The sequence below is a fragment of the Anomalospiza imberbis genome, chromosome 4 (assembly GCF_031753505.1).
Source record: "Anomalospiza imberbis isolate Cuckoo-Finch-1a 21T00152 chromosome 4, ASM3175350v1, whole genome shotgun sequence".
NCBI classification, from domain to species: Eukaryota; Metazoa; Chordata; class Aves; order Passeriformes; family Viduidae; genus Anomalospiza; species Anomalospiza imberbis.
Genome location: NC_089684.1, coordinates 13,421,409 through 13,436,365, shown reverse-complemented (window position 1 = coordinate 13,436,365; position 14,957 = coordinate 13,421,409). Strand labels below are relative to the sequence as shown.

The following is a 14,957-nucleotide window of genomic DNA, read 5'->3' as shown; positions in this document are numbered from 1 at the left end:
TGTACATCTTCAGATATTGCAATCTGCTTTATCTGAGTGTCCCATTCAGGTGCCTGTATAGTACCATAGTCCAGAGTGACAGCATCAATTCATACTGCTTACATCCCTGTATTTCTGCAGTACTTACAGCCTTTGCTATTACTCTCACCACTCTGAATCCTGCTGTGCTGGGATGCATTACACTGCATTTCACCTGCAGGTGAAATGTTGAAATTTTTGTTACAGGTGCAGTAGGAGATACAAAACAAGGTACAAAAATAGGGCAGATAATGGAAATGTTTCTTGCAAATGGGGAAAAAATGCAGTAGGGAGATAATTTAGGTGCAAGAGATAAGACTTCTATTGTCATTTTTTTCAGGATGTACTGTGGGAGCACAAATATAGAAACTCAGATTCAGACACAGCACAAGTTCCATTGGAATGGAATGCTCATTAACTAGCCATGAATTATTCAACATAACTTAGACAAGTATCCTGAAGGGGCATAAGTTTAATGTGCCATTTCCCACTCTGTGCCTAGAAAGGTCAACAGGGCACCATATTAGCATGAAATTATTTGACAATATTACTTTTGATTATTTTGATTGAAGCTGCTTGCCAGCACTACAATGTAGGCATATTCTTACAGAATTTTGCAATAGATAAATTGTTATTCTAATTTTACACTCATATTTTAAAAATTACTTTCTTCTCTTCCATGCATCTCATTCCCAACTAGCAGAATCAGGCTGAAAGAAATTAGATGATTTTTGCCAGCCACCTGGTCAGCTAATAGGTTGATCAACATAAGATACAAATGTAAGCCACTTAACATTCTTTAACGGGAACAAAAGTTGTGTGGCTCAAATAATCTCTGCCAATCAATCAACATGGCTGGCCATTTGCTTCAAAGACTTTTGTATTATGGAAAAGTATTATTATGCAATCCATATAATTGAGATGCATAGAATGACCTGGTGGGTGACACCGTGCTACAGAATCAAAAACAGAATTAAAAAATTACCCCCTAAAAAATATAGAATTTTCATTTCTGAATTAGCCTGCTGTTAGCCCAACAGTCCTGCTATTAGTAAAGCTGTGCACAAACTCAGGAAGGGGTTCCCAAAACCTGTCTCAAACAATAGCCTTACACAGTTCCTGATTGTCACCCTCAGTACCAGAGGGAAAAGAAATCTTGCTCTACATTTGAAACATAGATTACAGCCTGACCATGTGCTGGTCTTTTGGATGGAACTCCTCTTTCACATCTGGATCGAAAAAGCAATTCTTGGAATTCTTGGCCAATAAAGTTCTGGGTGAGATGTAAATGCTAAACATAATAAGGCATACCATGACAAGGAGGGGAAAAAAAAAAGGGAAAAAGGGAATACAGTATTTGAAAATAGGTGGCAAAGAAAGAATTGCTGAAAATTCTCCATGTCATTTTCATTTAAGCATATTTTTCTTGGTTCCTTATATACATAGCTGATCAATAAACAAGCTTATATCTATGCACACTTCAAAGACTGTCAGGTTTAAAAGAAAAGTATGAGTTATACTTCTCCATCTAAGTAAACAACTGATTAAGTTCAGCAGTTCCAAGTTCCAGATTTATCATTTATTCATGAAGAAATCTCTTGAAATCATGCACACACAGAAAACCCTCTCTCAAATAAATAAATGAAGACACATTATAAAATATGGAAATACAGCAGTGCTATCCCTTGTTCTAGTGCATTTGTTATAGAAGCGAGACTGTTGGTGATCATTCCATTAAGGTTATTGCTGATATGCCCTTGAAGAGCTACAAGCCAAGAAGCCATTTAGCCACCTCAGCAGGCAGCAGTGCTCACAGTGATAGAGGCTGGCTTTACACTGCACTGCCAGAGCACCAGGACAGTGCCATATTAATGCCTTCCACATGGGACATGGCCTGTGTGCCAGGGCAAAGCCAGTAGCCTTGGCACATGTCTCTGAGCCTGGGAAGGAAAACACTCTGCATTTACATTATTCCTGTCGGGAAGAACACGGCAAACCAACTTTCACTGATGCTTTACACTCAGCTGATAATAGACAAAAACAAAAAGGATTTTTTTCTACTACTTACAAAGCCTTTAGAGTTCTTACCTTCAAAGTGCACATTATGCTGTGAACCAGTAACTGCTAAACATCAAGTCTTAGAGAATGTGCAGTTACTTGCTAGAAAGATGAGGCAGTAGTGGAAGAGAAAGCATGAAGGATAATGATTAATATCTTAATTATTTGGAGGCAAAGTCCATAAAACATGGAGTGTTTTAATTAGTTTGTAGAAATAGGGAGCCTCCATTCAGAAAACTTCCACTATATAGTTTTATGGCAACCAAATAAAGATGATCTCTCTCTTCAAAGGTTCCAGCCCTAGATATGTGTGTGCATATATGTACATATACCCACCCAGACAATTTCTGCTTGAATAAGTATTTTGTGCTGTAAATTGTCTCTCAGAGCAGAAACTCTGCAGAAAATGGTGCATTAATAGCCCCCAGCAAGCTGGCATGCAGAATAAATGCATCCTGTTTCTCAGCACATTTTCTTTTTCACCAAATGCTATGTCTTGGGAGATTTTGTCAGTCTGTTATTAAATAAGTACTTCTAATCAAGGAATCACAAATGAGTTTGCACAAATAGCTTTGCCATACTTCTTTCTTCTAGGATGCAAAGAATATATTTTTTAATCAAATAAGCACACAGATGTCCCTGGGCAAGCAAAAGGAACGGCATTGTCCCCACTCTTTTTAGAAACCACAGGGATTAGCATAACCACATCACCAAAGCAAGAGTCATGACAAAGTTATAATGTGAAATGACAAGAGAGGAGCATAAGCTGTGTTACCACTGTGGGCATCTCTCATCTGTAGCTGAAATGGATTTGGTCACAAAAAATAGTGGAAAGCAGAAAAAGGGAAAAGATAAGAAGCAACAGAAGCCAAGAAATCTTCATAGCATTCAAGTCTCCATTAATTGTTAATCTTTATTAAATGAAGGCATAACACCAAACACACGTGAATCTTCTTTCTCATTGGGGATATAAAGAACAGGAAAGATGGGGTTCACCTCAACTAACATAACTAAACAAACAGAAAACATGAGAAATATGAGAACAGAGGATAGAATTGTACTTTTTCAGATTTGCAAACTATTAACATTATTCTTACTGTGTTATTTTGAGTTTTTTTTTATTAGATCAGTTAGTACTTGTTTGAAAGAATGATGAATATTACGCCAACACGATGTGCGTTTACTTAGCCTCCTCCTTCACAAAAAAAAAAAAAAAATTGACAGCTGTTCAACATGGATGCTGTGGAAAAGTCAATTATTTCTAATTACCTAAGACTTTAAATGATGAAAATTTTACTTGTCCCCTTGTTTTTTCGAGAGTCCTTCCACAGCATTCACTAGAATTTTTGTGGCTTCTTAAAGCAGAATTAAGTGTGTTTTACAAAGAAGTTGACTGCAAGTGCTAGGGGAAAAAAAATGTCAACGTTGAATTTCTTTACAATATTGACTCTTGAAAATTGTTCTATGCTATTGGATAAGTAACTGTGGGATTTTTCATCCAGGCTGCTTTTCTTACTTTTTTAAGGAAAGAATTCAAAATGTTTTGATTAAGAATCACTATTTCAATGCTGAGTTGTCTGATCTTTTCACATAATTTTGTGAAAGAAACATGAACCTCCTGGTGAGTTACACAAAAAGAAAATGCCAACTGAAGTTACTGAAAACAGAACCTGTCTTACTCTCATTTTACTTAAGCTAATATGCTATAGAGGCTACAATGTAGAGAGTAAATAATATAGCAAAGGAAAGGAATGAAAAAAATTAAAAATTCAATATTTTCCAAATAAAACTGAATGCAATCCACTTAGATGCAAGAGGAGAGAGCTTTTTGTTGATTTACTACATTTGCATATCTGTCAGGTTTAAGCTTCCTAAAGTTCCCTAGCTAAAATATTATTCAATTGTGCTACCTGGAAAAATATGGCAGCTTTTAAAAATTAAGCTGTCACTATATTTCTGCTCAGTTTCTCCCCCAGTGACTGAATAGTCAAATTCTAACCTCAGTTATGGGGATGGAAATGAGGGTGAAAAATCAATCTTTGTAACAGCTGCTACATTTCATTTCAATATGTAGCCAGGCATTTTCTCCAAGGTATTTTTTTTAGAAATTACATAGTGTATGCTATGCTTTCCATGAATTAGTTCAAGCTCTATTTTGATAACTCATTAAAAGATGCTTTAAGATCTATACATAAACAAAAAGTTCAAATGATAATAATAATAATCACCAGCTTGTCTTATCTTTCTAATTTATAAATTAAGAACTACAATTACAAGGGATAAAGGGGAAAAAAAAGTGGTTTTAATCTGAATAGAATACGGTCCTCAATAGAATGAGCATGTACAAGAGTAGCATTTACCTCTGTGCCAAAGTCATCATAGCTGCCAAGATTCACACCAGGGCTACATGAAAGGGCAGCCACAACAAAGGCTTAGCAGATGTAAAAAAAGTCCCCACAGAATACAAAGCACCAAAGCAAACCACAGAAGACTAAGTAGAAGTTCTTCCAAGAAACTGATGTTCAGCATAACACAGAGCAACATGAATAGTTCTCAAGATGTTCAACAATCAGTGATGGAAAACATACCTGCTTAGCTGGAATTTCTTTGACTTTTCTCTCTGAAACTCTGTTTCAGAGCTCAAAACACCTTGAGCATTTGAGAATCTCCACCCTATACTCAGGGAACACTAGATGATTGTGTCACAAGCTGACTTTCCACAAGCTCAAGGAGACCTTCCCACACTCTGTTCATGGGGGTTAGGAGATGCTTGGCAGAGCCCCTTCCACTACTGCTGAGCTGATTTTTGCTGTCTGCTTTTCCTCCTCATGTGTCTGCTATTCTCAGCAGTCTCTTTCCCTTAGATTCCCTGGCTACTTGGCCCATCACCAGGCCACCCTAGCTGTCCCTGTGTTCATTACTGATAATGAGTATGGCAGTGTGATGTGACAAAACTCTATCTCCTACCCAGCCTTACAGTGGAATCAGCTGGGGTGGGAGAAGAGCTGCAGATGTTCCTTCTTCCACCTGCAGCAAGCTTCCTTTAATTTAGTATAGAGTAAATTGTTTAAAATATGAGTAGATTCAAAGAGACAGCAGATTCATTTCTCACTGGGAAGAACAGCAAGTTACTACATGGTTTATTTTCTTATTTATCAGGAAGAAAGAAGTACCTGCTTCCATGACTATAACGATTCAAGGGAAACATAAACAATCCCCAGTCCTCTATATTTACAGTACAACCAAAATGGGTACAAGTACTTAAAGAGGATTAACAAAATAGGATGGATAGGTGAAGATCTGTTGTTGGTAAGTCAGTATTAGATAACAGTCCCCAAAACCCCTCAAAAACTTAAGCAGAATTCATGCTGTGCTTGCTTACATCACTGTTTTACACTGCCAGCTACCTATTATGTGGTAGGGTGGGGCATCATTACAAAAAAAAAATATTTTTTTCCATAATTTTGACTCCAGCTATATTTCACTAAAGGCAGAAGAGGGGGAAACCCACAGAACTTTGGAGTGAGGTGGCTGCTGGGGGCTTAACACCCAAAAATACACTGCTTTTCATATGAGTCAGCAAAGTATATTTGAAAAGTAGATATCAATGAAAATTTGCACCAGCATGAAAGCAAAAGAGAGGGTGGGAAACAAAGGTGTGTGAAAAAGACTGAAGATGTGAGCAAAGATATGCTTTTTAATCTGTAGCAAGCCCTTCATTAAATTTCAAGTGCTTGAGCCATTCTTCACACATCTCACAACCACATGTTCCCACACACTTAGCTTTTGATTATAAATACAACTTTCACATTTTCCTAATGTCAAGTAGCTATTGCTTTAAGCAAAGTAGTACTTAACAGCATTCTTGAGTGTGTGAAATTTAGGGTAAGGGGAAAAATCATCTCTATTTTTTTTTTAATTTCCAGCCCTGTTTAGAGTAAACATCAGTTGTCTCATCAGCTGCTATTATGAATGTACTCCAAGTGCACAGATGTGGATCCTGGAAGCAAATTAGGCCTACAAGATTTTTTCCTCTTCTTTTCATAAAAAGAACTAAAAGACTGAATTATGCACTGATTTTAATAACAAACAATATTGGATGACATTTTTTACTTGACAAAGTGAAATTTCTTCCCAACTGTTATTATTTCAGCCTGAGGTTTTTCAAAAGCATTAACCCATTAGTAACTGCTATATCTTCAAGCTGAGTTGAAGTGTGAGAGAACATATGACTTGATTGAATGTAAAGTACTTCCATCACACCCTCTGAGGAATTTTAAAAGACTGGAATTTTCAAAAGCATATTCTGCAGATGATCAGATTTGCTCTAATTGTTTACGCCTAAACTCGGTGGAGAAGGAAGTGCTCTAGCCAGCTTTAAAAGCTAATGTATATTGACAGCTGAATATCACAGCCTGACACAAATGGCTGTCTAAAGCAATAAGTATTTTTCTGAACACACAAGATATTGCTTTAGTTCTGAGACAATAGCCAACAATATTTTCTGCTTATAGGAAACTAAAATATTTATAGCAGGTATCACAGAGGTAAGAGACTTGTACAAATAATGATTTTTTTTCCATTTTGCCCAGGAAGATTTGGCCAATCCTCCACTCCTTTAACACCTACAGTTTGCTAATTGTTCACCTGTATCAGCAGCCCCAAAAGTAACAGAAATTTAAAGACTTATTCATGAAAAACCCACAAACTTGCAACTACTTCTACTCTAACCAGATTCTTTTATCTCTGGAGCTCAAACACTGGGCTTGTTCATATTAAAGTATATGGCATTTATCAGGGACAGTAAAGCTATGGATACCACTACTCTCTATGGGAAACCTGCACAAGAGGCTTATCTCTGAACAGGGCTTGAAAAGAAGAGTGTATCAAAGCCCAGTGTATATCACAGCATAAAAGCAAAGCAATAGAGGGGAGGCGAAAATACAAAGAGGGTGTAGAAGCAGTAGGAGAAATTAAAGTACATCCCAATTGAATCTCCTAAGTTTCCAAGTTCACAACCTTGTAATAAAAGTAAATACCATTAATATTTCATTAGTATTGTTATAATCATAAATATAGTAAGAAAATATTATTCTAAATTATCAACAATACAAAAAAAAAAAATCACTATTTTTCACTGATCTTCCTTTCTGACCATCTCACAGATATGGCCCAGTACTCCTAAAAGCACTCACAACTGCCTAAATTGTCGGTTAAGATGAGCTATTCTTATGTCTTTTGCTATGACAAACAGATTTGCAATAAAAGCTGAGCTGCTTATTCAAAAAAAGCTGGAAACCATTCTCTGTCCTCCTCTTTTGCTTGGGCTTGGATACAACTGATGAATGAATGAATGCATTTCCTGAATTAATAGTTACGCACTGTTTGACTGAAGTCAATAATTGTATTCATAATATTAAAAGTAGTTAATAAATAAAGATCCTTACATAACTTTTATATACCGTATACATTTTATAAAGTTCAAGCATAAGTGTTTCCACACTAGCTATTGCAATCCCTCTTACTTTAGCTCAGTTCCCACAAAAAGGAAAAGATATATAAAAGAACATGTTTACATGATATTTCTCATTCCTGAGCAGGATGCAGCCAGGCTTTTTGATGCTTTTTATCAGCCAAAATCAGGCAAATCTATGAATTAATATTTTCCATATTTCTTGGGTATTCCTTTTCTACAGTCTGAGTAAAGAATAATTAAATTGTTTAAAAATGCATAACTCTCAACAACACTGGAGATAGCTTCCCTAAACAGCATGCTTTTATAACTTTTCCTCTCTATATTTCAAAATCTTCTGAGTATTCTGTCCAACCAGATGTTTATTTACAAAAATGCACCATGTAGCAATCCCTGCTTGTCACAGCAATGGAAATTTTGGGACATTGGATAAGTCATTGTATCAAGAATACTTATAAGAAAAAATATTTTGGAATATTTTTAATGCCTTAAATGTGAAATAGCACAGTCCTTACATGCTCTTTTTAGTCATTTGGTGGCAGTATTTGCAAAGGCTATTCAAAGTTTTTCTGCTATGTGAAAATACCATCTTTAACTCTTTATTCAGCACTCACACTATAAAATTCACTCTTGCTCTGCCCAATAAAGCTGTATTTTATACTAGTAAACTTAAAAAAAAAAGTAAAATTCAAATGGTTTTGTGGCCAGTAGTGTCAAGGACCAAAATTAACCACAATTCCTTTGTGTTCTGTTAGACTGCTTTAAAGATGGCGTCTTGCAAAACTGGCAGATCCAGCACCAAACACAACTTCTCATCCACTTCCCCAGGGGTCTCCTTCCTGCCCCGTTCTCCCGAGACACCAAAAGCAAAACGCTGTCTTGCTGAGAGGTGTTGAACTACAGCACTCCCTATTTTCAGGAGCATGTGTTCTCCATTTTTCTTTTTCTGCAAACTACCTCATAACTTTACAGTTAACAGGAAACAAACCCAGTGTTACTCTGAAATTCAAAAATACCAATACAGCCTTGACTTTTGCCCATATCAGGTATGCATAACATACACATTACAATAATAAGCATGTATAGGTGAATGTTTGTATAAAATTTTAAGACTTTTTTAATCTAGAGCAATAAGAAGTTGCTAGCAAAATAATTTATGGACTGCTATAATAAACCGGGATTTGGAAAACTCATAAAATAATTTAAACTAGAGCTTGAAAAGATTGAACTTATTCAAAATCACAAAATCCAAATTTAACTATGTCCCAGTTTCTACAAGTCTCACTGAGAAAAGCTCAGTGACAACTCTTCCAAGTTCAAGATGACAGCTTTCCCATTCCTGTGTGATATCTATATCACATAGAAACATATCTATAGATTCACCTAAACTATGAGAAAAATGCCAATATAACATACTGTAAGTTTATGAAGTCCCTGTTAAAGCAGCAAGCACTGAAAAGGTCAAAAGCATTTTCGTTTTACCAACAGACAGATGAATATGTAAACATTTACCCTAACAAGAACAAAGCCTCATAAGCTTGTGGGTCTAAAAACATACTAGTAAAGCTATTGCAGAGCAATAACATGAATCTTTATCACAACAGGGAACTTTTTTAACAAACCACATATTTAGCAGTATAATTTAACTACAGCATTATAATCCCAGAATATGTTATACCAGTTTGTTATTTTATTGCAGAAGAAAACTGTGGGACTTTCACAAGTTAAATACAATGCTGCCAGATTCAGTAACACTTGTTACTGCGTATAAATATTACTCCAAACTTAAAAAAGAAAATAGAAATTTCAACACAAGAAAAAGAATAGCTGCAAACAACCAAGGAATAATCTCTCTGCTCATTACTTTATACAGATATTGAAACCCTGTACAAATTGTTAATGATGATCATTCCTGCTTCTCAATAAATAAGGCACTTGAGAATAACTGCATTACCTTAAGAAAAGCTTCATCATCATAATCTTCATCTGAAGAACTGTACAACACTCACTGAACATTAAATTCCATTTTTATATCCACCTGGTCTTAATTTTTTTTTCCTTTTACATTTAGAATATGGACTTTTGGATACATTAGTTAGAAGACATAACACTTCAAAACATGGCAAGTAAGGAGTTAGAGGTCACTCTAGAAACACTTCTTCAGTCTTATTTCCCATACAAAGCAGGCCTGATAGACTTTTGTCTAACCTAGGAAGGGCTGTCTGCACCCTCTTTCTAACACCACCTTCAGGTGGCATTTCTTTGCATCTTCTCAACAGGCCCAGGGCTGAACCTCAAGGAGTTGAGGTTTCATCATGACCATTCAGCAATCCTCCCAGCAGAGCAAACTCGAGAGTTCACTGATGCTGAGAGATGTCCCAGGCAGAGGGAGGTTGCTGGTCACAGTTGCTGTGGTCTGGGAGAGCTCAGAGGGTCTCACTTTGGGCTGCTGTTTTACAACCACAAGAGAGCTGGCTTTAGTCATAGTAATCTTCCATCTTGGCCACAATTCAGGTCAGAAAATTTCTTTGAAAATTTGATAATGAAAATATTATCCCACTCAGGGTGTTATTCAGGCAAGCAGAAAAGTTTCCAAGGCTATCCGAGAAAATCCAGGTTCTCATTAGTTGCTGGGGACAGTGTTTCTGAAAAGTCCCAGATACAATTCATCATGGCCAAGATTTAAAGAGCATTTCTCAATCATGGTGCAGCTAAGGGTAGGGGAAAACACACCACCAGAGGAGCAAAGCCAGTCATTCAAAAAACTTGAAGCCAGGAATTAGATTACATTGCAGGGGCTATGTTTGCACTCATAGGGGGCATATACTAAGGAAAGAGCTGATAAATCTGGTGCAAGACTGGGCACTTTCTCAGGAGTGGGAATGGGTTTTAAATAAGCAAAAGAGCACAAATGCAGCAACTAACAATTAGCAAGTTGAGCAGCCCGTAGTAACATGTTTGTATAAGGACAGCACATCATTACCACCAAAAATACAGCTAAAGTGGTGCTACAGCACACACAGCACTGGCAAACTTCACAGTCAACTCAGAATGAGCACAACGTAAGATTCTTTGTACAGAAATCCCCCTTAATCAACATTTTCTTGCAGAATATTGTCCTTTCCCTCAGCTGGCCACCTGTGCAGCCACTTTCACTGTATTTTTGAATCCAAAAGACAAACTCAGGGCCATATTCTTTAAGCCTCTAAGACAAGGCATTTTCTGTCACCTCTGAGGCTACTGTGGATCTTACTCATTTAAAAACTAGTATTTGCCAAATCACATCAAAGCACTTGCAGATTCCATAGACTGTTGTCTTGAGAGTCTATAGTTGTACTCTCAGGCTTTAAATCAGCTGTGAACCACTAAACAGCTGTTTCTCATTTATTTAGTATAACCATTTACATGTGTGTTATGGAAAGCACCACTACTCAATGTAAAATCCGTAGGATATTTCTATATTTAATTACTGCTTTCTAAACCATCTATAAGTGCACTTAAGCAAATAACACTCCTTGTACAACCTAATGTCTCAGTTCAACAAAATACAGAGGCATGTGCTAACTACTGAAAGCTCTAGGCTGAGCGAGAAGTCAGAGGAGGTCAGACTCACTGCAAGATGAGAACCCTCAATTTTCAGTAAGCATTTTGAAACATCAATTTTCTTAATTATTAAAACTTTCTGGGTTTGTTGCTTTCTTTGAAGAAGAGATGATGACTATGAACTCAGGAAAGAAGTTATATGGAAATCTGTCCTTCTAAATGGATTTCTTCCCTTAAATATATTCTTTTTTCCAAAGCCACAGAAACCCATCTTAAAGGTACATTATGGTATCAGTTTGACTTACAAACATAATGTGAGTATTCCTTGAATTTCAGAGGCAATAATCATCTTTTCTTTCAATTAAAATTACTCTCAGACATATGACATTTTTATACACATAAATTAAAAGAGAACACAAAGTAACTTTTCATGAAGTGAATTAATATTGCAAATATGTCAAAAAGCACCAAAATTAAGACTAGTGCTATAGTTCAAAGCCAAGCTGTTTTACAGTCTACAAATAGAGCCTCATCAATTAAAACTTAAAATTTCTGGCTATGCTTGTCTCATGTACATCTTTTTCATTCAAAACATGTTTCTCTCATTTCCTTCCTCTTTTCCTTGAGAAATAGGTATTTATTATCTCTACATTTTCCTGCATGTCACAGTCATTTTCAATGACTTGCTACATTCATGCCTTCAAAAATTCAGCACTTTGTGTAAATTTCCAACATTTAGACATGATCCCATTATCTTTGTAAATTAAATGTCAATCTGTCTTTATCACAGGCCATAAAAAGTAGTTTTATTTCACAATTTTTAGTAAGTCAAAGTCTGATAAAAAAAATAAAATGCACAAGTCATCATTCCCAGCTTGTGTAAATCAATGCATACTTGATAAGTGGTCATTTATGTTACATGTTAGTCATTATTTTGACCTGATGGAATAGTCTGCTCCTTAGATTCAATAATAAATGTCAGGCTCAAATTCTGTTAGCAAAAAGTTGAATTTAGATTTGGCTCTGGACTAAAAGACCTCTGGAGATTTCATTCAACTGAAATCATTATATGATTTAAATTATGTTCTTTGTATTTCTTGCTTAAGTCACTTTGAAGATGACTGATTGAAGTATTTCTCATGAGATCAATTTTGATTCAATAAGGCTACCATTACATGTTGAAAAACAAGACATACTTTGAGGCCATTTAGTTTTGTAATGGATGTTAAATAATTTAGGCCATTAGTTAAGGATAATCCAAATATTTCAAACAGATGTTATGAAATATGAAATATTTCACTTTAGCACTAATAAGAGACAACACAATATAGAACAAGAAAAAAGTTTATGTGAGAAATACATACTAAGACCCATTTCAGATGCACTAATGCATATTTCAGTGTAATCTGAATTACATAAATTTCTCACAGACTTCTAGATTCTTGGAGAAAAACATGCTTTCCTTCTGACATCTATCTGAAGCATTTTGATGGACATGAACCCTTTGAGTGCAGAGCCTCTCATATTAGACAAGCAAAATGTCTAAATACAATGTTTAAAACCTATAGGCTAAAATCAATTGATGTAGCAAAACAAAAAAAAAAAAAAAAAAAAAAAAAAAAAAAAAAACACACCAAAAAAAAAACACACCAAAAAAAAAAAACCACACACCAAACTGACTATTCCATTATTCAATCACATCTAGCTTCCTTTATGGATAAAAAATAAAACCAGCCAAAATGTACTTAGTTTCATGTGATTCATTAAATAAGAGCAACGATAAAGTTTGAAAAATAGTTTCTCTGACTAGATAAACTGAAACAAATGGAGCAATTTTTCTAAACATTGTTCTATTTATTAGAAACAAGGAAAAAATTTAAGCACTCTACTGATTTTCAAGTCTTTATGAAAAATACAAATATTTCACAAAGTGTGAAAACTTTTTCCCCAGAAGCAACACTCCTCAGATCACAGGATTTTGGAGGTTGGAAAGACTTCAGGAGATATCTACTCCAAACTTATGCTCAACACATGCTTAAAAATACTTAAAGCAGAGCACATGACAGAATATCTTCCTGTAAAAATATTGGCACTACTCAAAACTCAGCTGCAGAAACATAACTTAAGAGGAGCAGGTCATCAGCTTAAAGCTTGTTCTGCAGCTGCAGCTTGACACCCAGGACAGGAGTAGTTGCACCAACACCATTCACAAGACTTAATGGGGAAGTTACTCTACAGGGAAGAGGAGTAGAGGAGAAAAAATAGGAACCCTAGACACTTTTAACATAATTCTGTGTGCTTTTCACCAAAGATTCAAAAGAAAAAAGGAATTACTCCAGCTAAAGTTGAGAACAGTACATATTTATATATTACTTAGGCAGCTGTAAGGAAAAGGCATGAGTCTTAAAGGACCTCAAACTTCAAAGTACCTTATACAGTCCCCTGTGTGAACCTTAATTCTAACAGTATTGCTGCAAGTGAACTGCACTTCATTCCAATGCCTAACATGCAATTCCAAGGTATTATTTAGTTTAACAGCATCATTATCTACGGCATAAAATAACCTCGACAATACTGTATAGAAATATAGACTAGATGTTTTTCATTTTGAAAAGTTGTGTATGCATCAGAAAAGGAAATTAGATATTTTAAATAATGTGTTTATTCAAGTCAGCAACTGATCTTTTTAAAGGCTTTCCCACTGTGCATGTATTGCACACTTCTCTTAATTATCTGAGCCCAGCTTTTTTTAAACAAAGCGGTCACCAGGGGAAAGAGTGAAGACATGGAAGTGCCATCATCATTACACTTCATCCAAAAAATGTGAAAATTATTTACAGTTATCTTTTTCCATGCTAAAAAGTAACACAGCAAGGTATCCTTCAAACAACAGTGTAGTTCAAAGAAATCAAATTTATTTATTTATAGGAAATGAATATTTTTTCTCAAATCTGTAGCATTTAAGATGTTTGAGATCACCATAGAATTTAAGTATTATAAATAGAAGCCTTTAATTACATTTTCTCATTAAAAATTAAATTAACATTTTTATTATTTCTTCATGTTTTCTTGTATTGGGTTTTGCATCAACATACCACAGGGGCATTTTCAGTCTGCTTAAGTAGAGAAATATCATATACTCTGAAAGATTTCTTTTTTATGATAATACTTTTTTATTCTGAATCCAATCTGTTTTAATGTTTTTATTATTTCAGTTTCCTGGAAACAGATATAAATGTGAAGGCAAGCTCAAGATAAGGAACTACTGCACCTGGAGGGGTGCTTAAAAGCAATTGACTATAAAGAATGGAAAAGAAGTGAAATTTAAAACCACATTTTTCTTATTTTCATGAACTAGCAAAGATCATTCATACACACTTAGAAACAACAACTATTTCAAGAACTGAGCAGGAGTAATTTCTCTGGGAAAAACAAACTGTGAGCAAGCATGCCCCCTCTCGCTGGGATAGGTGGCACTTACCTAGAGGAAAGTTGCTGTTAATGGTGACTTGATCCTACAAGTTCAAACTTAGGGTACAGCTGAGAAAGAGCAGTCACTGACCTCTTAAAGCTGTCCTGCTGGTCTCTCCACAGTCTCCAAGTAGCTTCAATTTGGTTTAGGAGGTTTTAACCTCCTCTTCAAATGCTTCCAGAAGAGCCTTGGCTACCTATTGCCCTATGACAATTAAACAAGCCACAACCAACAGAACACCAACCCAAAGGCATCAAAGAAATCTCATTTATATGGAGCTACCATCACAAGCACCTGGGAAGGGATTGCCAAGGCATCAAAGAAATCTCATTTATATGGAACTACCATCACAAGCACCTGGGAAGGGATTGCCATAAGTACTGACAGCTGTGT

The 14,957-nt window shown here is 35.7% G+C and overlaps 1 protein-coding gene across 1 annotated transcript in view; it reads right to left on the bottom strand.

Moving 5' to 3' along the window:
* Positions 1 to 14,661, bottom strand: part of FSTL5 (follistatin like 5) — a 383,037-nt gene extending 368,376 nt beyond the window's left edge. The window contains exon 1 of the mRNA XM_068187171.1: positions 14,574 to 14,661. The gene's annotated coding sequence lies outside the window, so the exon portion shown is untranslated. The remainder of the gene's footprint in view (positions 1 to 14,573) is intronic.
* Between the last annotated feature and the right edge of the window lie 296 nt (positions 14,662 to 14,957).